Below are 25,764 nucleotides of genomic sequence, written 5' to 3'. Positions count from 1 at the left end.
GAGGGTGAGTGAGAGTGAGGGTGAGTGAGGGGTTGAGGGTGAGGGGTTGAGGGTGAGTGAGGGTGAGGGTGAGGGGTTGAGGGTGAGTGAGGGTGAGTGAGGGTGAAGGTGAGTGAGGGTGAGGGGTTGAGGGTGAGTGAGGGTGAGGGTGAGTGAGGGTGAGGGAGAGGGAGGGTGAGGGTGAGGGGTTGAGGGTGGGTGAGGGTGAGGGTACATGCTTTTCACTTTCTTCAAAGGTTGTCGGTGCATCAAGGGTAGTTGACTGAACTATAAGTATAATAATTGTACGTACTCTTCGGTGGCATTGAGCTCACACCCTCGAATGGTCTTCGGTAGTATTGTTTCCTGTAGAATTCTATTTCCTGCTTATAAAGCGCATGTCTCGGTCAGTATCAGCAAAGTGGTATGTGCATGTGAAAGTCGGAGAGTTGGAGGCGTTTAAGGAAATGCAGAACATTCTGCAAAAGTAATGGGAAACCATTTTTATCTTGAAACTGTTTTTAACCGACAGTCTTTTATTCCTAATCATAGATGAGTGGGAGTAATACAGGGACTGGAGCAGCAGCGCCTCAGTTTGGATTGGTGTGGCAGGCAGGAGAAAGTCAGGAGAGGGAGGAGAGGGAGGAGGGGGAACTGCTTGCGAAATGAAATTAAAAGCGGCCGGCCGGGAAATGCTCTCGGTAGCATTCGTTTGAAGTGTGAAGCAGGGGGCGGGAGCAGCCTTTGATGTGCGGATAATTAGGGGAGGAGCAGCCAGGAGATCCAAGCTGGGGAACAGATGGCTGGCGATTTGATGCTGTGCACGCGCATTTTAGGTCAATGCGCTTGCGCATTGACCTAAAAGCCACGGGCACAGCACCAAATCGCCACAGTTAGGTAAACTTTGTTTAAAGCCCTATAGTCTCGCTTCTCTCAATGCGCATGCGCATTGAGAGGTCACGAGACCTAAAAACCACTGCAGCAATATGACCATCCATGTCGTTATATAGAAGAGGGGGAACATTCAGGCCCTTTTCTACAGTCATATCTAGCCACTGCAAACTACAAAGACATCGAATAGCAGCAAAAAAATCACAGCGGCGATATAACTATCCATGTCGTTATGTAGAAAAAGGGGAACATTCAGGCCCTTTTCTACAGCTAAATCTTGCCACTTCAAAATGCAAAGACATGGAATAGCAGTTGCCAAGTTGAAGGTGTGTTTTCACTAAATTATTTGTTTGGCAATAAAATTACAGCTTTTGGCAGTCCCTGCTGGCATTAACCGCGGTCGGGGCGCCTGGGGATGGTCGCGCGATGGGGTGCGGGGTTCATTTAATAAAAAATAAAAAACATAACAGTCTGCCGGTTGGGTCCGCGTCTTCTAGGCTCCTGCTCCTGCTCTCCTGCCTCTGGCAGGAACAGGAAGCAGGCATCCTCCCTCCCCTCCCCTAAGCCAATCACATTCTGCAATGCCAGCATTTTGATTGGTGGGGACGCTGCCCAGCCAGGGGCTTATTGGAAGGCCATGTTCTCCATGCAGGCTGCATTGCAGCCTGTATGGAGAAAGGGCAGAGTGTGCATGACTGGTTTGGGTGGCCCCAGTGGGCCGACCAAACAGCCATTGCGCCCTCAGCAGTGGGAACACCACTCCTCCCCTGCTCGCAGAGCAGCCCCGACCTCCCGCCCGCCCACAACTAAACATAAAATGGTAATAACGGGAAGTTATTACCATTTTATGTTTCTGCTTCTCACACAGCGAGAAAGGAGTGGGGCAACGCTCCTCTGCCCTAGTGGAGAAGCCGCTCCCGGCTTTCGGTACAGGTTGAAAGATTGTTTGCATTTATGTAAACCTCTCATGTCATGCAGTAGTGTTTCATCTGACAACAGCATAGTTGAACGTCCTCAAGGAAATCGAGTTACTGCTTTGTGGAAATGTGGGCAGTTCGGGAGTCAGTCTAGCAAGCACCTTTGGCATTTACCTCTCATTTACAGAAAAGAGGTTCTGTCTGGTGCCCCCTCTTGTCTTTTTTTGTTTGTGCTCCTACAACTTGCCTGCAGCTCTCACACACAGCCCGCCTACCAGCAGCAAAGTGCGTAATGCAGGAACACATGGTGAGAGTGCTGTGCATTAAAAGACCAAGATCGTGTTGCCTTCTTTTTTACTACCATGGCGCTCACTTCACGGGCCACCATGTACGTAACTTTTATGTGCAGGGGCGCCATGATTTACGTTTCAGCATAGTGCCCGCTTTCATCTTTACAACAGGGGTGCTGCGCTTTATATTTCTGCATGGTGCCCGGTTTTCTGTTGACAAAGCCAATAGCTGTAATTCTTGCAAATGCAAGACCTATTGCATTGCAAATGCTTTTTGAAGAGCCCGCGGCCTGACTAGTGACCTTCATGATAAATAATTTCAGAGGCATACTTCACCCCACTCACCCTGTGGGACAGGGCATCAGCGGGTGGGCAGTCCACTTCCTGAGGAGTGCAAGCAAAGTCCTTTGGCCTCCATTGCCCTTGTTACCTTTGATAAAATTGTAAATTATCCTCTTGAGACACATACCTAATTCTTTACCGCTGGCTGGAACCTTACACTGCTCATGAATAAAGGACATTGGCATGATCACTACATTTATAATGAAATCCCAAGACAAGCGTCCCATGACCATATCACCAGGCAGGGGATATGTTTTGTGAAGGAGATCCATACGGTGGTAATCTTGGCCAGCATTCCCTCTTTCCACAATCACTGGGGCCCCCAGCCAACCTAATGTACTTGGGGAAATCTTTCCTATACTCTGTCCCATCTGCCCCAGGACCTTAATGCCAGAGGCTCATTGTAGGGACAAGAGCCACCTGGGGTCTGAGAAGCATAGTCCTCGTTGACTTGCGGGTTGCACACCACAAGCACAGTATTAGGACAGATTTTGAAGGTGCCATGGAAGGTGCAGAGGCTGGTGACAGTCGTCTTGTTTACTGCGAGCTATAACCCCCGTTATCAGCAGCCATGGGAGACATGGTAAGTACGCCAATGTTGCTTTCTGTGTAAGAGACTCTTCATCTCTTCAGAGGGGCTCCTGGGCCATCTCTGTCCTACCAAACTGCAAGGGTTCTCTACAGACAATGGTGCCTGGCAGAGAGCCTTCTGGGCCAGAGCACCCTTAAGGTATTGTTCGCCAGGAGGAGGGCCACGTGTGGGCCATCACCAGGCTGTTGGCACCCAGAGGGTCAGTCATTTACAGGTACACGCATGAAATGTAGCCATTCATCAGGCCCACTGGCTAGTCTTAACGCACTGGGAGCTTACCCCCCTGGAACTGAGCTTTACTTGGATTGTGCATTTGCCATTGACCTTTACTAGATCCCATTACATCTGCAATGGCCTCGGGAAACAGCAGTTACTACTTACGGAAGAGATTTCCCACACCAAATCAACTCCCCCTACCCCCACCCACTCGTCGAGCTGCCCGCAAACCACCATGGAACTGATACTTAAGGAAATACCACCAGTGGGACAACAGCTGGAAGTCATGGACATACAGATGACTGATTTTACGGCAGAGACAAAGTCTATCCGTGCAGAGCTCACAGGCTTTCATGACAAAGTAGAAGGTCTGGACCACCCTGTGACCTCTCTTGATGCGAGAGTTGAACTCCTTCCAGACAAAGAGGAGGAATCGCAGGCTCTATGTATAGGAAGCTGGCTCTGTATATACTTTACCAAAGTGATGTATAGTGTGCACAGAGTTCAGTGGATCTCCAAAGGTAGGCAGAGGTTAAAGTAGATAGTACCTTACTCTCTATTTGTGGTAGTGTGGGCGACCAGTGAGGCCTTATCAGAGGGTAGTGCTAAGCATTTGATGTACACACTCAGGCAAGAAATGATTTCCCACACTCAAGGACTGAACTCTGACCTATTTGTTTTGTATAAAAATATTATTAAGTTGTATTTATTTCCTAGAACCAAGCCAGGCCTGGTACAGATAAGTGAAATTATGCTTTGCAGAAACAGTACAGTTGAATGCAAGAGTATGTACTTGGTTTTGGTTACAGATACATCCCTTGTAAAAAGCAACTGTTGAATTATTGCACATAGACCTTACAATTACTTTGTGAGCATTGGTTATATTGCTTTGCAGGTTACTTTTCTTACACAGTGTAGTATACCTGGATGCCACACTGGGACATTTCCTGGATAAAGGTAAATAAATGCAGTTTGGAAATACAATTACAGTTTTGCAGGGTTACTTACAAGACACTATTAGTCCTGAAAGAACAAAAATGAGGTTAGGGTCCATGAGTAGGACTAGGTCAGATGGACACTCGGTTCGCACCGCCAGCGGCACAGAGGCAGCTGGGTACAGAGTGCAGGGACCACACTTTAGACAACTGGCTAAGCAAGGTCGTTGGTTTGGGGACTGCGGACAAGCAGACCACCGGGTTGATGAAACACAAAAAGCTGCTGGTGTTGAGGTTAGCACTAAAGGGCCCAATGGCCAGTACAAGAACTATATCGCCAGCGGCACAGAGGCAGCCGGGTGTAGGATGCGGTATCGGAAATGCCAGGGTTTCTCAGTGGAAACCTTCGGTCTTGTTCCAAGTGGCAGATTCGTTCGGGGATTTCTGAAAGGCGGTCAGCGAGCGGGTGGGCGAATGGGGTCTTTGGGAGTTAAAGCCTTGTGGCCGCAATTGCTCGCAGATGGAGTCGATTGGTCTTGAGCAAGTCTGATGCTCACAGGAGACAAAGTCTTTGGTTTACGAAGGCAGGGCAGGTCCTCTGGATTCTTGAGGGCTGCTGCCTGCAGGACACATTGAGGTTTTGCTGGAGGAGTTCCCGGTCAGTAAGTGCCGGTAGGGTTGGGGCCAAGTCAGTTGGTGTCCTCTTCTTTGTCTCTCAGCTCGGCTGTTCGGTCCTTCTTCTTCTTTCTTGTTGTTGGCTCTGATCTGAGGAGGCAAAGTTCAGGGTTGCCCCTAAATACTAAATTTAGGGGTGTTACAGGTAGGTACAGGTTGGGATCAATGGGCCCCTTCCTTGTGGTGGGTATACCCCCTATTATGCTACCCTCCAGTGGAAGGCGGGCATCAGCCTCATTCTGGTTAGTTGGTTCACCCCATCTGCAAGATGGTGGGACTGAGAGTTGTGCTTCACCTCGCCTCCCCCATCTGAGGGGGGGGGGGTTGGCAAAGGTGGGCACACCTCTCCTCTTAACTTGGTTTTCCTGCTGATTCTCCTGCCCAAAGTGGGGGTCAGAACCAGTGGGGACCAGTTGCTGGGAGCAGCAAATGGCTGGGGTAGCTCACAAAGGCAGCAATCCTTTGAAGCTTCTCCTCTGTGGACCCTGCCCAGCGTGGTGAAGGAGGCTTTGCACCTCGTCCCAGGATGGGCTTTGTTCCAGGACCCCGAGAGCGGTAGGCTCTCGACCCAGGGGTCTAGATACCTGTCTGCTGGTGGCAGCTGGCAAGCAGTTACTCAGCCTGGACACTAGTATTAGGTCGTTTTTCAGTGGGCATCTCTAAGTTGCCCTTTGCGTGCATTTTTCATTAAATCCCACACTGGCATCAGTATGGATTAAATGTACTGAGAAGTTGATACCAAACCTCCCAGTTTTCAGTAAAGCCATTATAGAGCTGTGGAGTTCGTAATGACCAACTCCCAGACCATATACTTGTTATGGCTTTATTGCACTTACAATGTCTAAGAATGGACTTGGGCACTGTAGAGGCACAGGGCTCATACACCGTACCCTCGCCATTGGGGTGACTGACCTATGCCAGGGCAGTGGGTTGTAGGCATGGCACACAGGAATGTGTGCCATGTTGACTCTTCACTTTGTTATGCACCAAAACATGCAGCCTGCAGTGGCAGTATGTGTGTGTAAAGGTACAGGGCCTTTAAGGGTGGTACAATAAGTGCTGCAGCCCTTAGAGGCCTTCCATGGCCACAGTGCCCTTGGTACCTGTGGTACCATTTACAAGGGACTGACATGTCGCCAAAGAGTGCCAACGGAGTTTTATCTCAATGCAGTTTAGGGAAAAAACATAGGCCCCGGGTACCTGATTGGCAGGAATCCAGGCACACTTAGTCAAAGTACATCAACAGTTTGGCAAAAAGTGGGGGTGATCATACAAAAAGAGGGCACTTTCTTACACATTGACTAAGTTGAACCTTAACCTTTGAAGAAAGCATTTGAACTGTGCTTTGCTGCTTGTGCCAAGTGAAGGAATTAACTGCAAGAAATAAGTGTGGCACAATGTTCTAAAGCTAACGGTCTGCCTGTAGTGAACTCAGGGAGCCTATTACACTCCTCCCTGCACTAGGCAAAATTACCGAGCAACTAGTCCACGAGGAATTAAAGAATTTTGTGGAAAATCAATGCATCTTACACCCGCAGCAATCCGGTTTTCGTTCCGGCCACTCCACAGAGACCGCTTTGATTGAGTTGTCTGACACCATCAAGTTCTTGCAGGATGAGGGCAGGCAGGCCGTCCTCATCCTGCTCGACTTAACCGCGGCCTTCGACACCATCTCACACACTATTCTAATTAATAGGATGCGTGAGATCGGTGTCTCGGGCTCCGCACTTGCTTGGATTACATCATTTCTATCCAATCGCTCTCAATCGATCTCCTTAGGCCCCTTTGTTTCCGGTGAACGATCCATCACCTCAGGGGTACCACAGGGTTCCATCCTGAGCCCCCTCTTTTTTAACGTGTATATGGCCCCCCTTCTTGCGTTGATTGAATCACATGGGATTCTCGTGACATCCTACGCTGATGACACCCAGCTTGTCGTCACTATTGATAAAAGACTCCCGGATGCTGCCATCAAATTCCAAAACTGTCTGTCAGAAGTCTTTTCTTGGCTCAACCTGCACCATTTAAAATGCAACAGCGCCAAAACAGAAATAATTCCCCTCGGTAAAGGCACATTCTTTCCCCCAAAGACTGGTGGCCTCATAATTCCGAAGCACCACCGAGCGCGGTAGCCTCAGCACGCAACTTGGGTGTTCAATTTGATGCTTCCCTCAGCTTCGATGAACATGTGCGCATTACCGCAGGGCGCTGTTTCAGTCTGATCAGGCAATTAAAGAAATTTTTTAATTTTCTGCTTATCAGTGCCAGGAAATCAGTCGCGGTGGCGCTTATCCTCTCCCGGCTGGATTATTGTAACGGCCTCCTGGCAGGTATCAAGAAGTCCTCTCTGAAAAAGCTACAAACTGTCCAACATGCAGCAGCCAGGCTTGTTCTGAAACTCCCCCGCAGGTCCTCGGCCTCTGCAGCCCTCAACGCCCTCCACTGGCTGCCCCTCCACAAGAGAATCCTTTTCAAGCTCTTAGTCACTGTATTTAAAGCTAACAGGTGCTTGGGCCCATCCTACCTGATTAAGCGCTTCCAGCGCTACAATCCAACTCGCTGTTTGAGGTCATCGGGCGCCAACTTCATCTCTGAACCCCGTATAAAATTAAAATCCAAGGGTGGAAAGACCTTTTCTTTACTGCCGGCCAAGGCATGGAACCGCCTTCCCCCCAGCCTTAGGCACGCCCCCTCCGAAAGCCTATTTAGGAAATCCCTGAAAACTTGGATTTATACTCAGTCCGACTCTTCAGTTCTCGCAGCCATTTGATCCATGCTCCCCATAGACGACTTTCTGTGTGCTCAGCGCCAAGATGCTCCCTCCGGAGCGAAAGTCAGCGCTTTACAAATGACAATAAATATCAAATATCAAATATCAAATTACAAAATCCCTTAAATGCAAACATGTGTGCCTGAGTGATTAGTATTAGTTATTTTGCTTATATCGTGGAGTCTACCACATCATTTACATGATGATGAGCCTAGATTCACCCGCACATCGCAAAAAAGCCTAATCCTACTGCTACTAGTTTGCCTGCTTTAAATGAGAAAAACTTACATATGAATGCTTCTAGAGGAGATTAGTCACTGAATGTATACACAAAACTATTATATGAATGCATTGACAATAGGGATTCTAGGGATTGCTACATTTGTATGCAATTACCTGAATCAGTTGCTGAAGTGATTACATATCACCATATTCCTTTGACATATGGAGTTACCTATAGTTTACTGATGAGTTTATTTTATGGGAAAGTTCATTTCCAGTAGCATTACTCAAATCAAGATCTAGTTCTAATAATAATAATAATAATAATAAGGAGTCTTATAAAGTGCCTGGTTACGCACACCGGCGGGTCCCTGCGCTATAGTGAGTGAGAAGCCCCCTAGCCCCCACTGTATTGCAGACACCCCACCCCTTCCTGTGCTGGAACACCCCTACAGATTATTGCAGGAACAGGAAGGTTTTAAGCTTGCTTCTGAACCTAGCCTCCAGAGGTTCCAGACGCAGCTCACCGGGAAGTTTGTTCCAGCTCTTAGCTGCCAGGAGCCGGAACGATCGACCAAAGAAAAAACAAAGGAGATGATGGACGGAGCGTTGACAATACAAACACTCACTCCCAGTCAACTGATCTGGGTTTAATCCATCACCATTCTTTAGCTCACTCCGCCACCCCAGTTCAGACATGGCCATATGCAAATCAGTCTGACCCTGTGCCTCATGGGAACAGTCCAGCCCGAACTACCAAGCCATGTCTTCCCTGGACCGAAATCAAGCTTCCCAGGACCGGTTTCTGGCATTACAGCCGTCTTCAGCCGGGCTTGCTTGAATCCAGTGGCAAAGTGAGCAAGGGACTCACGTCTGAGCATACCCTGCCAACTTAGGGCGAACAAAGAAAAACCAAAGGAGATGATGGACAGAGCGTTGACAATACAAACACTCACTCCCAGTCAACTGATCTGGGTTTAATCCATCACCGTTCTTTAGCTCACTCCGCCACCCCAGTTCAGACATGGCCATATGCAAATCAGTCTGACCCTGTGCCTCATGGGAACAGTCCAGCCCGAACTGCCAAGCCATGTCTTCCCTGGACCGAAATCAAGCTTCCCAGGACCGGTTTCTCGCATTACAGCCGTCTTCAGCCGGGCTTGCTTGAATCCAGTGGCAAAGTGAGCAAGGGACTCACGTCTGAGCATACCCTGCCAACTTAGGGCGAACAAAGACAAACCAAAGGAGATGATGGACGGAGCGTTGACAATACAAACACTCACTCCCAGTCAACTGATCTGGGTTTAATCCATCACCGTTCTTTAGCTCACTCCACCACCCCAGTTCAGACATGGCCATATGCAAATCAGTCTGACCCTGTGCCTCATGGGAACAGTCCAGCCCGAACTGCCAAGCCATGTCTTCCCTGGACCGAAATCAAGCTTCCCAGGACCGGTTTCTGGCATTACAGCCGTCTTCAGCCGGGCTTGCTTGAATCCAGTGGCAAAAGTGCTACATTTGTATGCAATTACCTGAATCAGTTGCTGAAGTGATTACATATCACCATATTCCTTTGACATATGGAGTTACCTATAGTTTACTGATGAGTTTATTTTATGGGAAAGGTCATTTCCAGTAGCATTACTCAAATCAAGATCTAGTTCTAATAATAATAATAATAATAATGAGTCTTATAAAGTGCCTGGTTACGCACACCGGCGGGTCCCTGCGCTATGGTGAGTGAGAAGCCCCCTAACCCCCACTGTATTGCAGGCACGCCACCCCTTCCTATGCTGGAACACCCCTACAGATTATTGCAGGAACAGGAAGGTTTTAAGCTTGCTTCTGAACCTAGCCTCCAGAGGTTCCAGACGCAGCTCACCGGGAAGTTTGTTCCAGCTCTTAGCTGCCAGGAGCCGGAACGATCTACCGCCCATACAGGCCTTATTAATTTTGGGGATCACCAGCAAGCCAGTACCCGTGGACCTATCTGAAATTCCAGCGCTAAAGCCAAGAATGCTGAGATAATGGGACACTTTTTTAGACCCACTATGTCCCATCACCAATGTAGAAAAGAAAGGTATTGAGCAGTAGAAGATAGGAGGAGAGACCTTTTAGTAAAGGCTGCAAACCATTCTAAAGTTCCCCCCTGGGCAAGGGAAGAGAGTGACCACAGAATAGTGGGAAACATGGCTCCACTGGCATTAGATTGGCAACACAAATGGAGATTATGCTTCACTGTGGCAATCAATCAGGTTTCTTGTAAAGCACAATTACTCACCCGTAAGAGTCTGAAAGCACTGGATGGGGGAGGGGGTTTGATCTGCGGTTCAGTCGAAGAGCCAGGTCTTCAGGTCCTTCCTGAATTGATATTTACAACAAGGGGTGGTGAGGGACAGAGTCTCTGAATTAAGCAGAATACTCTCACCCAGTCAAGAGATCTGGGCTAGATCCAACACCGTTTTTTAGCTCATTGCACCATCCCAGTTTCAGAACCTGGCTGTATGCAAATTAGTCTGTCCCTGGCCCAGTGCATCATGGGAACAGGGCAGACCAGACTACAAAAGCCAATTCTTACACTGGGAAGGAAACAAGCTTCCGGGGACCAGTTTCTGGCATTACAGCCGTCTTCGGCCCGGCTTGCTTGAATCCTGATGGTGCAATGAGCAAGGGACTCATGTCTGAGTATACCCTTCCACGCTTAGGGTGGACAAAAATATTTACAACAAGGGGTGGTGAGGGACAGAGTCTCTGAATTAAGCAGAATACTCTCACCCAGTCAAGAGATCTGGGCTAGATCCAACACCGTTTTTTAGCTCATTGCACCATCCCAGTTTCAGAACCTGGCTGTATGCAAATTAGTCTGTCCCTGGCCCAGTGCATCATGGGAACAGGGCAGACCAGACTACAAAAGCCAATTCTTACACTGGGAAGGAAACAAGCTTCCGGGGACCGGTTTCTGGCATTACAGCCGTCTTCGGCCCGGCTTGCTTGAATCCTGATGGTGCAATGAGCAAGGGACTCATGTCTGAGTATACCCTTCCACGCTTAGGGTGGACAAAAATATTTACAACAAGGGGTGGTGAGGGACAGAGTCGCTGAATTAAGCAGAATACTCTCACCCAGTCAAGAGATCTGGGCTAGATCCAACACCGTTTTTTAGCTCATTGCACCATCCCAGTTTCAGAACCTGGCTGTATGCAAATTAGTCTGTCCCTGGCCCAGTGCATCATGGGAACAGGGCAGACCAGACTACAAAAGCCAATTCTTACACTGGGAAGGAAACAAGCTTCCGGGGACCGGTTTCTGGCATTACAGCCGTCTTCGGCCCGGCTTGCTTGAATCCTGATGGTGCAATGAGCAAGGGACTCATGTCTGAGTATACCCTTCCACGCTTAGGGTGGACAAAAATATTTACAACAAGGGGTGGTGAGGGACAGAGTCTCTGAATTAAGCAGAATACTCTCACCCAGTCAAGAGATCTGGGCTAGATCCAACACCGTTTTTTAGCTCATTGCACCATCCCAGTTTCAGAACCTGGCTGTATGCAAATTAGTCTGTCCCTGGCCCAGTGCATCATGGGAACAGGGCAGACCAGACTACAAAAGCCGGGCCGAAGACGCCTGAAATGGCAGAAACCGGTCCCCGGAAGCTTGTTTCCTTCCCAGTGTAAGAATTGGCTTTTGTAGTCTGGTCTGCCCTGTTCCCATGATGCACTGGGCCAGGGACAGACTAATTTGCATACAGCCGGGTTCTGAAACTGGGATGGTGCAATGAGCTAAAAAACGGTGTTGGATCTAGCCCTGATCTCTTGACTGGGTGAGAGTACTCTGCTTAATTCAGAGACTCTGTCCATCACCACCTCTTGTTGTAAATTATTTTGTCCACCCTAAGCGTGGAAGGGTATACTCAGATGTGAGTCCCTTGCTCATTGCACCATCAGGATTCAAGCAAGCCGGGCCGAAGACGCCTGAAATGGCAGAAACCGGTCCCCGGAAGCTTGTTTCCTTCCCAGTGTAAGAATTGGCTTTTGTAGTCTGGTCTGCCCTGTTCCCATGATGCACTGGGCCAGGGACAGACTAATTTGCATACAGCCGGGTTCTGAAACTGGGATGGTGCAATGAGCTAAAAAACGGTGTTGGATCTAGCCCTGATCTCTTGACTGGGTGAGAGTACTCTGCTTAATTCAGAGACTCTGTCCATCACCACCTCTTGTTGTAAATTATTTTGTCCACCCTAAGCGTGGAAGGGTATACTCAGATGTGAGTCCCTTGCTCAGTGCACCATCAGGATTCAAGCAAGCCAGGCCGAAGACGCCTGAAATGGCAGAAACCGGTCCCCGGAAGCTTGTTTCCTTCCCAGTGTAAGAATTGGCTTTTGTAGTCTGGTCTGCCCTGTTCCCATGATGCACTGGGCCAGGGACAGACTAATTTGCATACAGCCGGGTTCTGAAACTGGGATGGTGCAATGAGCTAAAAAACGGTGTTGGATCTAGCCCTGATCTCTTGACTGGGTGAGAGTACTCTGCTTAATTCAGAGACTCTGTCCATCACCACCTCTTGTTGTAAATTCTTCCTGAATTGAGGCAGCGCCGGTGATTGTCTGTGATGTAATGGCAGGGAGTTCCAGGTCTTCGCAGACAAGTAGTAGAAGATTCTTCCTCTAGCCATGGTCTTGCGGATCCGTGGGATAGTGGCCAGGGCCAGTAAGGCAGAGTGGAGATCTGGTGGGAGTGTAGAAGGAGAGGTGGTGGTTGAGGTATGCAGGTCCAGCCTTTTTTTGGGATTTTGTAGGCATGCGTGAGGGGCTTGAAGGTAATTATTTTGTTGATAGGTAGCGAGTGAAGGTCTCTCAGGTGATCAGTGATGTGGCTGTGGCGTGGGATGTTCGAGATGAGTCTGGCGGAGGCGTTCTTAATGTTCTGCAGTACTTTAGGAGTTTTTGGGTAAGGTTCCGGCATAGCGTGCGTTGCCATAGTTGAGTATGCTGCTGAGGAGCCCACTGTTTTCCCGGACATGGTGTGGATCACCTTAAAGATCTTCCAAAGCAAGCGGATAGTGTGAACGCAAGAGAACGAGACAGCGTTGATTTGGCGGTTCATCGAGAGCGAGTAGTCCAGGATGATGCTGAGGTTTTGTGGGTGGTCCGTAGGTGTGGGGAGGTTCCGAGCTAAGCGGGCCACCAGGAGTTGTCCCAAACAAATGGGGTGGAGCCCAAGATGAGGAGGTTGGTCATGTCTGAGTTGAACTTGATGCAGTTGTCCTTCATCTAGGTGGCGACTGCCTTCATCCGATTGTGGTAGTTTCTCTTGGCGGCTGTGGGTTTATCTGTGAAGGAGAGAATCAGCTGGGTGACGTCGTCATAGGAGACAATTTTGTGTCCGTGGCTTCTGACGATGGATGCAAGTGGGACCATATAGATGATGAAGAGGCTGGGGCTCTGTGGGTTCTGGGTAGGATGGTGGAAGTCTGACTCTCTGTGTTCGACCGGTGAAGAAGGAGTGAATCCATTCTAGGGCCTTGTCGTGGATGTCGGCATCGTGGAGTCTTGTGCAGAGGATGTGATGGGACCCGGTGTTAAAGGCGACGGAAAGTTCCAGAAGCATGAGAGCTGAAGTATCGCCTCAGTCGAGGAGGGTGCGGATGTCGTCTGTAGTTGCGAGGAGAGCGGTCTTGGTGCTTTGGTTGCTTCTGAAGCCCAATTGGGAGAAGTCCAGGATGTGGTTTGTTTCGATAAACTTGGAGAGTTGGGCGTTGATGGCTTTCTCAATGACTTTGACTTGGAAGGGGAGCAGAGAGATGGGTCTGTATTTCTTGAGCTCCGTTGGGTCGGCAGAGGATTTCTTCAGCAGGAGGTTGATCTATGCATTTTCCAGTCTTCACGGAAGGTGGCTAACTCAATGAAGCAATTGATTGTGCGGCAGAGTTCTGGTGCAATGGAGGAGCCAGCTCTGTTGACGATGTGGTGAGGGCAGCGTTCCGAGGGGGCTCCGGAGTGGATGCTCTTCATGATTCTGAAGGTGTCATCAGAGGTGAGGGGGGTCCAGTTGGGCTGTGTCTGCTGGGGTCTGAAGCCATTGGGTGCAGTGGTTGCGGTGGGGTGTGTGGGTCTTGGGTTGTGAAGCTGTCGTAGATCTCCTTGATCTTGTGGTGGAAAAAGATGGCGAGGTTGTCGCAGATGTCTTGAGATGGTGGAATGTCTGCTGTCTCTGTGTTGGGTTTGGTGAAATTCTTTGACCACGGTGAAGAGTTCTTTGCTGTTGTGTGCGTTGGCATTCATGCTTTCCTGTATGGCTGTGTTATGTTAACAAGTTTTCCTTTGTCTCTTTAAGGACAACTTGTTATGGTCCCATGCTCCCGCTCGGGACATGTGTTATTGTTCAAGATCGTTCTGTTTTCTGCTGTCCCTGGGTGTTCTGTTTAATCTGTTTAGTTGGGCAGTTACACTGAGGGCACCAGAAGAGTGGTTGTGGGTTCTCTGCTCTCTGAGCGTATCTGAAATAAACCCTGAGTTTTCACTTACTTCGTCTGGAGATTCTTCAATTTAACAGGCTACTTTCTTTGTTGTTCTGATGAGGTGGTGGCGGGAGTTTTGAAGGCTGCGTGGTCTGCTGCAATCTTGCTGCTCCTCCATGATTTCTTGAGCCGTCTACAGATGCGCTTGGACTATTGGAGGGCGGGAGAGAACCAGCGGGCTTTCTTGGAGTGATGCTTACCTGAGGTTTTCCTGAGGGGCGCAGTGGTGATCGGTCCAATGTGGCTCGGAGGTGTGGCTGACGGAGATGTTGTTGCTTGCGGAGAAGATGGGGTCGAGCGTGTGTCCTTCTTAGTGGGTTGGAGAGGTGACCAGTTTTTGAGTCGTATAGTGGTGAGGTTCTCCAGTAGGGATGAGGTGTTGTGGTCATCGAGGTTGTCCAGGTGGAAATTGAGGTCACAGAGGAGGATGTAGTCTGTTGAGGTGAGAACGTGGTGAGCGATGAAGTCGTCTATGGCTTCGCTGAAGGAGGGAAGTGAGGTCCGGGAGGTCTGTAGACGAGGGTGCTATGGATGGTGGCTTTCGGGTTAGTCTGGATCTGGAGTTGTTCCATGTCGGGTGAGTGGTCGTCGGAGCTGGTTGTGAGGCGGTGGGTATTTTTGTGTACGATGGCGATGCCTCCTCCTGGCCGGTTGGCGCGTCCTTTTGGATGATTTTGTAGCCTTTGGGGATGGTGGTTGTGATGTACAGGGCTGAGGTGGGGTTCATCCAGGTTTCTGTGAAGAAGGCGACGTCAGGGGAGATGGAGTCCCAGATCTCCACTGCATGTCTTTTGAAGGAGAGGGTGTTGAGTAGGATGCAGCTGAGGTGGTCTGGTCCGGTTCTTGAGGGTCATGCGGTAGGAGTTTGGTGTGTTGAGGCATGAGAAGGCGCAGTTGCTGCAGGTAAACGGGCCTTGGGTGTTCTGAGGTAACGCAAGGTGACAGGGGGTGGAATGTCCGGAGTTGAGTGAGTAGAGGGTGCTAGCGTTGTAGTGGTGGGGGCCGTGGGAACTAGTGTCTGTGTTGCTAGGCACGGTGCAGGCGCAGAGGGGCACAGACTGTCTTGCCTTTGGCGTGCCACTGGTACGGCCACACAGCGGCCACCAGTAAGTAGTGCTGGGGAGGCAGGAGGGCTGCTCAGCTGGGAGGCGGGAAAACGGACTTGGAAGGGGACAGGGCCGCGGGAAGCGAGCAGCAGCAAGGGTGGGAAGAGGGGAACCGGAGTGAGAGTAAAGGATAGAAGTGAGCCGTAAAAACAAGAGGCAGTGCAAAGAAATAGAGAAAAGGCAATAAAAGAAAAGAAACAACAGCAATAGAATAAAAAGAAAAGAAACAGCAGACAGAACAAGACCTCACCACTGGGCCACCAGGGATGATGCGCACGCAGGGGCCTGCGGGTGGAGGATGGCGCGAATTACGAGCCTAGGACTCATTAGGGCAGACCACTACTAGGTTGAGCTGCGCGGTGGGGGGGAGCAAACATACGCTGACAAGGTCAGTGAGCAGGCAGGGAGAGCGTGATGCATGTATTGTGCACACTGGCCTGCAGGAGCAGGTTACTGGTACTGCATATATCGAGTTACACAATACCATTCCCTGTCAGCTGAAGCCCACCGAGGAATCAGGTGTTTGCATGCAGGAATAGGGAGGTGGGATACTAGCCTTGAAATCAGTAGTCTCCTGCCTCGGGAGGGTTGGCATATATGGCACTGTAAATTCATTGATCAGACAAGTGATGCGAACTCTCTTTCTCCTCAGTGCGACACAAAAAGACACATCGGAGGACCAAGTTAGCAAATAACTAAAGCAGAGTTAATGAGCCAATGAGTAAATTAGAGGAGGCAAAGAGATCATAGGGCCCGCAGTATCGTGGAATTTAAATCCACATTCTTTTTTTTTTTTTTAACTAGTTAGTAGGAGGCCTAGCAGCTGGAATGTGCTATTAAGATGCTCCTTTTACAAAATGCGCCTTTGAGCATGTTCTATAATTTGTGTTTATATTTACTGCACTCAGACTGGCATCTGTCATTTTGCAACAGTAAATGAAAAATAAACAAATCTGTGGCCGTGTCATTTCCAAAAAGTCAAAAGGTTGCACAGGCAACCAAAAGGCAAAAACAAATTGGCGTTGACAACGCTTTAAGACAGTGGTAAATTTGATTAGCTGATGTAAAGTGTGCACTGTTGTTGCCTATGCTGCGTTGTTAGACAAAGAACAGTGGTAAAATAAACTGTGGTCAAATATTTCTATTTTACAAAAACCAAAACGATTGTCAATTGCATTCTTATTAGTCTTTTCGCGTCATATTTATAGCAGAACCGGTATCCTGAGACGCTGTTGGGTGTTCTACCTTCATATGTCCTTTCTTAAGATGGCCACCGCACTGTTGACTGTAGTCACTGATAGAGGGGGGCGTTACACGCATCTACGGCGTGGGAACCAAGGGAAGGCTGGACTACAACTCCCATCAGGCTATCATTTCCGGTAACTTGTGAAGCCTTAGACCAACCAGGAGGCTCGTCCAAGAGTGGGGAAATACAAACACCTCGCATCAGTGGAGTTGAAAATTAGTGAGCTCTACGGATTATTATTGCTGACACTGTTTATTTCCGGTGGAGATTGGAATATAGTACCCTTTGAAGAAGTAAGGAAATGACACACGGATATGAGCCTGCAGTTAGAGGGGTCTTACGGTCAGACACAGGAGCCGCCTGATACAAAGAGGTAGGAATCGCAAAGATGGAAAAGAAAACGATTAGGCAGATTCTCGGTATCTGAGGAACGGAGCTAAAACGGGCACTAAAACAGACAGCTGTGTCGGTAACAAAATAAGGTGGGTCAGTTGAAGCCCTAACTTTAGAGGGTGCTTTAATTGGGCCACTCCCGCCCCTTCCTATATTCTTTTAATTTGCTAATAAATAAGACGATTTGTCATATGTATTTTTGTGGTTACGTGTACTTGCTGGCCCTAGGGAGGGGCGAGTGATCTGAGGGTATAGAGGAAGTCTTAATGCTTACAAACATTCTTCTACTACATTGTGCCTCATTTCCCAAGTGGACTTAGCACTTCGAGAGAGTTCGACATGGCACACTTTCTCAAGTTCTCTGAGAAGGCAGACAAGTGTCCACGATAAACTTTAAAAACGGAGATGCATAAGACAACAATGAAAGCAGAGATATGCATATTTTTGCTAGGAAAAATAGCATGTTTACCTATGCCTCTTATACTTGATGTATTGTAGGTCCAGGTGAATTATTAAACTAAGCATTTCAATGTCAAAGAATTGGGTAACAGCACCTGTATTTTCATTGTTGCTACCCTGCAAAGCTGTGGACGTGTAACAACACAAGGGTTTGCTTTCCACTTGTTTGATTCCTTCCCGTGATCTGCCCCCTCCTCATTCAGACTCCATCTTTTCAGACACTAGAAAGGTGTCACTCAAGAGGATGATCAAAAAGAAGAATTTTGTTCTGCCATTTTCTTGGCTAGGCACCTGGGTGAACAAGGGTGTGGAATTTCATAAAAAAACTACTTGGCCAAACCTTTAAAGAAACTCCCAGCCTTGAGTTAATTTTCAACTTAGGACTGTAATAAATATGTTATGTTTTCCTTTTAAAGTTAAGGAAAGGCTATGTTTATTTTACATTATAAGCCAGCTGCAGAAAGAGGAGCCTGATCAGATTTGTGGGTCACAGAGGTTCAGAACCGAAGCACTGAGGTATTTAACTCTTGAATAAAAGTCTCTCATCTCAACATTGGAGCAGGAGAACAAAATTATATTTCTGAATACTTTTAAATGAGAGAAAATTAAAATGAAGAGTTAACTTAATGATCATGTTAGCACTTCATTTTAATGTAATCCCTTTTCAAAGTATCGTTATTACAAACAGCGGGCATCATGTTCCTAGTGGTTGGTAGACGCAGTGCCATATTTAACACTGAAAAATATAGTAATTTTCTTTTAAATGGGAGAAATTTAAAGTGAAGAAAAGTATTTCTATGAAGCATTGTCTTAATGTTTTTCTCTATTTTAAATTAAACCATTTAAGTCCTAATGTTTTATGTAGCATGTGTCTTCACTTTAAATTCCTCACATCTTAACAAATGACTTTATGTTCCTGTTAGAAATATGGCACCTTGTCTACAGGCCACGTGGATTGATATGCATGCTGCTTGTAAAGACACTTTGAGATGGGAGAAAATTTAAAAATTAGTTTTATGTAATGCATATAAAGTTAAATCTTCAGTTGCATTTTCTCCCATTTCAAAGTGTTGCATTTACACACAGCAGGCATCTTGTTCCCAGTGGCTAGTAGACAACACTGCCATATTCATAACTGAAAAATTCAGCCATTTTTTTATATTGTTAAATTGAAGAAGTATAAAGTGCAGAAAAATGTTTGTTATTATAAACATTTCAGAAGAGCATTTTCCTGCACTATAAGTGCCAGATATACGATATCGAGAGTCTAGTAGACCACCATGTCTGTAATTGCTTTTGAAATGTTAAAAAAAATTTATTTTCCCAAATGCAGCTCATTTTCCTTAAAGGAAAATGGGATGAGTTTCAAACAGGAAAAATGAAACGTTTTCTTTTCATGTTGTAAGTGTGGGCAGTGATCTGTGGGACCACTGCCTTCTCTTAAAAAAACATTTTAACTACCATTCAACAAGGAGAAGGGTCCCTTTGGGACCCCCTTCGCGCATGGGTTACCACCTACTTGAAGTACGCGGTACAATGCTCATGTTTTGCTATTGCATTTTGGTTGCTAAACATTCACACATAACTCTGTGAGTTGCTATCAGGCATGGACGCCCCAAATACACCCCTCCTTACCACCAAATTGCATTCCGTAATAGGTTATGAAATTGCAAAATAGGGGTTGGTACATAGAAAAACGCTTTTTTCCAGTCGCACAGAGCCCGATTCTGCAAATCGGGCCATTTGCGACTTAAAAAAGCATCATACATCTAGCCTGACATTTCTCCCATTTAAAAAACAAAATGGTTGTATGTTTGTGTTGTACATGTAACGTTGCCACATATGAGGAAAGGTATCTCCTGTGCCACAAGTACATATGACACAGGCTCTCTGTCACCTGTACACATATATCCCGTTCATTCACACACATGTTCATGCATCCCTACAGACCATGCACTCACTGATGCGCATGGTAGCCCTGTCATAGTACCCATAGTCACAGTATTTTGTTCAAATCATAGAATCGTGCTCCATGGACATTAAGTTTAAAGTCAATAAGGCTGGGCGAGTGGGTGCCTGGTAATAATGCACAAGTTACATGTCCTTCAGTAGCTCACAACGATGTTCACTGGTCACAAGTAGCTCTCATTACAGAAAAGGTTGGAGACCCGTACTCCTGAGCCTCCGGGGACCTGTGGGAAAAAAGTATCTGACCGGCAGTTCTGAGGCATTGGATTGAATTTGAACTTCATCCCGGGTAATTTTGGTGCTTTACTTCTAAAAAGGGACAAAGTACCTTTCTAAAGTGAGACTTGGAAACTTTGTCAAACTGTTTGTCTTTCAGACTGTCACTGGGGCAAATCAACTTGTTGTATCAGACCAGGGCTCTATAGTGGCCAGCCTCAATTTGCACCTTGGTCCCAGTCCATAGACTACCACTAGTGCTCTGTGCTTTTTGGTGATATTTTAACTTAAATCTTAACAAATTCCTATCTCTTTTTTCCCTCCTTGAATTGTTGTAATATTTATCTGACCGTACTCATTTATATTTTCTCTATATTTATTTTATAACTGGTTGTGGAATATTATTGTTTTTGTGTGAATTTGTCTACTTTTCATGCCCTGCTTAAATACTTTGCCTTTGATGTAAGCCTGACTGCTTTGAGTTGCGTTACCAGGGATTGAGCACATTTGTCCACCCCAACTAATAATCCATTTTACTTCAAGTTGCTATTTTCTTCTTGTCTGTCTTATTTGCAATGGAATCAATTACCAGTCTTGCTTTCATGCTTTTAATGTATTTGTATGTAATATGGGCGCATTCTGGAAGCATAAATAGCCATACTTTTTATACATGTTGTATACGTTTTTATACTAGAATCTCTTTTGGTAATGCAAGCTGAGCTCCCAGTATTTATTGGAGTACTCACCCTAATAGTAAAGGCTTTGCACTAATGAATCATGTAAACAAGTTTTGACAGCTTGTACATTTGGATAAAACCATGCCTAAGTGTCTGTTAGTCCTTTTTCACATACGCGTAGTGTAGCAGTCTTACTAGGAAATTGAAGGTTTTTGCTGCAAGTCATTGGGCCTACTCCAGTGGAGAAAATAAACATGAAACCTTGTTGTTCTTGACTCCAAATGATATGTCCAGGTCATCCGGCAAAATTACTTTCACACCCCTAGTTAATTAGGTGTTCTTGTCTACAGGAAGCCTTGTCTGTGGTTCTTCCTTATCAGTCTACACCTTCACCTTTCCACTGCTTTATGTTCTAAAGCCCTGTTTCAAAAGGTCTTTCTATCACAGGATATTATTTGCCCTAAAAACGGCCCTTGTAAGTTTGATCAATGTTTGTTTGGAACCTCTTGGTGCGGGCAGGGCGGTTCAGGTCTGTCTATCCTGCACAGGGGAATTTCCAGAATAAGATTTCTTGTTAGTTATTTTGGACATGGTCATTGTGGACAGACGTTTTCAGTTTCACCCCTCATTGCCTGGATTTATTTGGTCATCTGTATTGTAGTGTAGTTCCTATTATCCCAATAGGCTCTGCGCATTGGAATAATACCTTCAATAGTATAGGCCTAGACCAGACGTTAACTAGGTCTACTACTGTCGATATTAGACTTAAAGTTTTGGGTTTTGCCAGCTAGCTCAGAGTTCACTAGAAACTTTCTCGAATAGGCAAGGAGGAGTTGAACCTCCCTGGATAGACAAGAAGGGATTTAGTTTCTGACAACCATAGAACATGACAACTTTGCTCTCCCCTAATCAAGAGTGTATCTCGAGAGTCGTGTGAAAACAAAAGGCAATTTATTTTACTCAGTCAGTACGTGCATTCTTAGTCTCATCAGATTGTAGAGAAAAGGAAGAGACGGGCGTGTTCAATAAAAGATGTTATTTATTGATCAGTCTCTTTTCTCGTACAAGAGAAATGGATCGATATTATTGCAATACTTATGATTAAGTAAAGTGCATACATTAAAAGCAGAAGTATAAAATAATACTGTAAAAACATTGATATGGTTTCTAGGCCATATGAAGGTTTAAAATGAATAAGATATATTACATACACATATACATTTGACTAATCGTACTCAACTGGTGTTTCTAACTACGCCTACCCCGTGTACCTGACCTAAGTCTAATGCGTGGGCGGGAATAGAAAGTTACAGTTTAAGTTAAGTTTGTTTTGCCAAGTGACTGACTAAAGAATTCTCTGCGAGGGGTTATTCAGTTCTGTACCTGGAATCTAGGATGGATGAGGGATGGTATCTCTCGTCTCTGGTCTCGATATTCCAGGCTGCCTGCGAGTGCTACCCGGAAGCGCCGGAGCTGGATTTCTCGGCAGGAGAAAAACGGCTTCTCGTTCTCAGCGCGTCAGGAAGGCGGGGCTGCGCCAGCGGGGTCTGCTCTGCTCTGGGCTTCGGCAAGTCTGGCTGCTCCGTCCTCGTCACCACCGCGTGTGTTTGCATAGGGCAATATCGGTAATATTTATACCTTTTAAGGTGCCGAGATTGACGTAAGGATGGACATAGATACGTCAATAAGGATGTCATACGACCAGGTCGTTAGCACATTCTTTTGCTGAAGTTCTCGGTGAAATCAAAATAATGGCCGCAGGGTTTTTCCCAGGTTGTCATAGGTTTGATTTGTTTTGAGAACTCCGTATGCCTTATCAGGGGCTGGAGGAATATCGCTTGTCTAATTAGATGGCAAGCGTTATGACCTAATCAGATAACACGCTCCTGTGCCGTAGTGTGGCTTTATCAGATAACGGTTCCTGCATCATGGGGGTTTTCTGCCTCATGGGATGGCTGCTAGTTAACTTGTTAGTTTGTTAACCAGAATAGGGTCAGGAATAGGGGGATCGATACAGAACCTATAGGAATACATCACAGTATGAAAGTGCCTCCTTTTGACTTGGTCACCACTACTTTTTGCCCTAGTACTGATGCTTTTCGACTGAAAGTTCACTGGGTCCCTGCTAACCAGGCCCCTGTACCAGTGTTACAGTGCCCCGTCCCTAGAAAATGGTACCCTTTGTACTTAGGGCAGGATAACTAAAGAGTGGTCCCAAGGGCTGCAATATGTGTGCCTCCCTAAGGCACCCAAATCCATGTAGACTGCCATTTCAGGCTGCGTGAAGTGGTGCAAACCATTTTTGAAAGCACGACATGACACACACCGTGTGTGCCAGGCCCGCAGACTCTGCCTGCAATATATATATCGCAACCATCGCTACAGCAGGCCTTATAGCTCTAAGGCAGGGTGAATTATATTACATGTGAGGACATATCTGCATGAACAGATAGGCCCCTGTGCTGTCTAATTAAATTACTTGATAGTGCAAATGAACAGGAAAGCCATCTTAAGTATATGTGCTGGGCACTGGTCACTACAAGTTCCCCAGCTACATGATGGCTTTACTGAAAACAATGGCGTTTGGCATCAAACATCTTGTCCTAAATAAATATGTACTGTTGCCAGTATTGGGTTTATTATGACATGCACCCAGAGGGCACCTTGGGGTTGCCCCCTAAAAAACTACCAGTATCTAGTGTGCTGGTTGACTGGTATCATCCAGCTTGCCACCATAGAAAAGTTTCTGACTCCGTGCAGGTGAGAGCCCACTCTCTTATGAGATCAGGAACAATGCCTGCTCCAGAGGAAAGTGTTCACACCTCCTCCAGCAGGATATCTAGTGTTTTAGCATATCAAGGCCAGAGGCTTCAAAGCCTCTTCCGCTTTTGATATGCAACCCTGGCTCCCCCCAGACCTGGGAGCTGACACCCACAGCCCTAAGGCCCATTTTTCACCAGGACAGGCGAGAAAATTAGCTAGTGAGAAGTCGTGTTCTCTCTCTGGATAGTCACACACCTAAGGTGGGCTACCTCGGGGCTTGAAAATTCCACTCGTCCGCTCGCATAGTCGAGCTAAATTTAACAAGGTCGAGCTGTTTTTAGGTCTTACTCGCCCTTTCTGGCGAGTAGGAAAACAAACCAACTTTTGTCCTTTGTGAAAACGGGGCAAATGTGACAAGATAAAGGCATTTTTATTGCTCACAAAGTTAATGAGCAATAAAGATGCTTTTAAATCTTGTTATCTTGTCACATTTGCTCCGCTTTCACAGACGGAGGTCAAGTAGGTTGCATTTAGGTCGAAGACCTTTTTTAAGGTACTAGTCCTGCAGGACTAGTACAATTTTTTTGATTTTTCATCCCTGTACCTGAAGTGAACAATAAAAGAAGGGTTCTTCCACCATCTTGTTTTTAGTGGAACTAGGACCTCCGAGTCAGGTTAATGCCCACTCTCCCCAGTAGGTTGTCATATAGGGGGTGTAATCACGCCAGGGATAGGTAACCCATTGGGTACTACCTTACACTCCCCTTAACAACCCTAAATTCAAAATTTAGGTGGCCCCCTGACACCAGGAACTCAGATTCGTCTACTGAGAATAAAAGAAGGACCAAGAAGAGATGAAAATACAATAACTGCGGACCAGCTCTGGATTTAGCGCAAAACCCTGCCTGCCTTATGCTGCCCCAAAAATGTATTGCAAAGACCCAATTCGTCCTACAGCTGTGTATTCTCCTAAAACCTTGGAGGGCTTCTAGCTCTTTGCCAACTAGTCTGCATTTCCCTTGAAGTGGAGGAACCACGTCTCTGCAGCCTGTAGGCACGGACCGCATCTGCCCGGTACACTGTTTTGCTGACCGCCAGGGGCACAGAGAAAACAATACCCCCAGGAAGAGGAATTTGTGGCTCCCAGAGGTCAGGCCCTTCTCCCCAATGAGTCTCGAGCTGCTAGACCCTCCAGCATCAATACTCTGTGTACCGGAGCCCTTGCAGCAGCCAGTGCTTGTTAAATGTCCAGTCCGACCAGCAACACTGCCAAGGCCGACCTACCGATAAGGAACATTGGCATCACCGAGGCCAGCACAGAGAGTGGCCCTGATGTCCTGTTTGCCCGCCATCATCAGGTCGACACCAAGAAGTGAGCCTTCAACGCAAGCGACCCACTGACACAACACCTCTGCGCCCGAGTCAGAGCCAACAGATGGTGCCCCCTTGCTCCAGAGACCCTCAAGAGCCGAGCTCCCCCTTCAGGTTCTGCCGGACTTGTACCCACTTTTTCTTCTAACTCTGCCATCGCAACCAGAACCTCTGCACCCAGACACACCAGGGCAGGTAAATTCGCTCTGCAGGTGGTTCTATGTACCTTGGCCCCTAAGCACCTTAATTCCAGAAGAGTAATCCTGAGCAACGTTTATGAGTGCACCTTTGCAGTGAATGTTTTTCCCGTAGGATAGCGTTACAGCATTCGAGGCTCGTGCCTCAAATCTGACAGCTGTAATTGGTTACTGGTTTTCCTGTAAAAACCTAAAACGTCTAAAGTACTTACTTGATTCCAATGATCTTGGTGTCTAGAATTATATAAAAATCTGTTATTTTTCTAAATTGGTCTTGAGTTTCTTCGAGTGTGTCTCATTTATTGACTGTGTGTGTGCAACAAATGCTTAACACTACCCTCTGATAAGCCTAAATTGCTCACCCACACTACCACAAAGATAGCATTTGGGATTATTAATTTAAGCCCTGTAAGCCAGTGGTTCCCAAACTTTTTTGACCCATGGCTCCCTTGACCCATTGGCCATTGCCTGTGGCTCCCCACTGTTATTTTTTGGGGAGGGTGGGTGGGATATAAGCCCGGCCTCGGGAGTACTTGCATTTTTCTCCCTGAAAATAGTTGGGATGAATTTTAGGAAGGTATTATAATCATATACGCAGGGTGTTTTATTTTACTAAGGTGGCGCCTCTAATAAAATATTCCTAGTTACACTTCTTTGCTCATGCCATTTTTATAGTATCTTCTCAAACTTTTTTATCCCACTTACAGTGCTAGATAGCATCCCTATGCATGTAGGCCCCATTGCCAAAGTGTTTCTGCACTTGAAGAATATTTGCATGCACTTCCATTTCTACCCATGTCATACGTGCCAATAGACCTCTCCAAGCAGGGTGACTCACAATTTTGTAAACCCCATGCAGCTTTATTTTTGCTGTTTTCTCCCTAAAATTGCCTCCAAATCAATGCAAGTAAAAGAAATTCTTTAGTTTTTTTTTTTTTTTTTTAAACGTCCCTCTTTCGTGCTTCCAAATGTTGGCATTGTGCCGTATATATTCTTTTACTTCGCTGTGCTTACGCAAAGAGCC

General features: G+C 46.8%; 1 protein-coding gene across 1 annotated transcript in view; it reads left to right on the top strand.

Moving 5' to 3' along the window:
• The first annotated feature begins 16,790 nt into the window (after nt 1-16,790).
• The window catches only part of DDIAS (DNA damage induced apoptosis suppressor), a 160,403-nt gene continuing 151,429 nt past the window's right edge, over nt 16,791-25,764 (top strand). Inside the window, 1 exon segment of the mRNA XM_078658487.1 lies at nt 16,791-17,069. The gene's annotated coding sequence lies outside the window, so the exon portion shown is untranslated.

Source organism: Lissotriton helveticus, chromosome 8, assembly GCF_964261635.1.
Source record: "Lissotriton helveticus chromosome 8, aLisHel1.1, whole genome shotgun sequence".
Taxonomy (NCBI): domain Eukaryota; kingdom Metazoa; phylum Chordata; class Amphibia; order Caudata; family Salamandridae; genus Lissotriton; species Lissotriton helveticus.
Note: the sequence above shows the minus strand (reverse complement) of the source record. Positions and strands in the feature narration are given on the sequence as shown.